The 1,108-nt window shown below is 40.1% G+C and overlaps 1 protein-coding gene across 4 annotated transcripts in view; it reads left to right on the forward strand.

Moving 5' to 3' along the window:
* The window catches only part of LOC106874097 (putative uncharacterized protein DDB_G0291812), a 45,503-nt gene that overhangs the window by 36,689 nt on the left and 7,706 nt on the right, over positions 1–1,108 (forward strand). The window lies entirely within an intron of this gene.

Here is a 1,108-nt window from a genome sequence, read left to right on the forward strand (position 1 = left end):
ATACATATAAGTGTGTATGTGTGTGTGTATATAAACATTTTCAATCGCACATAATTAATGTATGCGTTTTGCTTGTTTGGTGGATTCGCAGCTGGATAGCGTTTGGGGACGACTCCTTGTAACTATGGTCGTTAAAACACCTGAAAGTCATAGACAGGCGACTCGCATTGGATCGAATGCAGGAGTAATGGATACTGATATTTCGACATTTTTGTGGCTCATCAACATCATGTACCTGATTCGAACTGGAGACGAAACAAGTCAGCAGTCTACGACAATATATAATAAACAGTGAAAAATCTATTCAATGATGTGCGATGGCGATGTACACACACACACACGCACACATACACACACGCATATATTTATTGCAGCTGGCCCTCGATTCTCGTTATTCGAATTTTACGTTCCCGTTCATCAGTCAGAATATGAAACGCTCCCTTGTAACATGAAATTCGAATAACAAAATGTGAGACGTCAGCTGCAATAACCTGCAATAACCATCGATAACTCTCACTCGTACTATACTATACGCGCGTGCACACACACACACACACACACACACACACACACACACACATACACAAATATACTCACAAATATACACCTTATACAGACGTACATACACACACATAGATAGATAGATAGATAGATAGATAGATAGATAGATACTATTTTTACTCTTTTACTCTTTTACTTGCTTCAGTCATTTGACTGCGGCCATGCTGGAGCACCGCCTTTAGTCAAGCAAATTGCCCCAGGACTTATTCTTTATAAGCCTAGTACTTATTCTATCGGTATCTTTTGCCAAACCACTAAGTTACAGGGACGTAAACACACCAGCATGGCTATAGTAGAAGACACTTGCCCAAGGTGCCACGCAGTGGGACTGAACCCGGAACCATGTGGTTGGTAAGCAAGCTACTTACCACACAGCCACTCCTGCGCCTATGATAGATAGATAGATAGATAGATAGATAGATAGATAGATAGATAGATAGATAGATAGATAAGGTTCGTTTCTATGTAAAGATATATGTTTAGTCTGTATATATGGATTACAGGTAAGTTCGATCCCATCAATTCACTGTGAAGAAAGTCCACTGGG

This window comes from Octopus bimaculoides, chromosome 5 (assembly GCF_001194135.2).
Source record: "Octopus bimaculoides isolate UCB-OBI-ISO-001 chromosome 5, ASM119413v2, whole genome shotgun sequence".
Classification (NCBI taxonomy): Eukaryota; Metazoa; Mollusca; class Cephalopoda; order Octopoda; family Octopodidae; genus Octopus; species Octopus bimaculoides.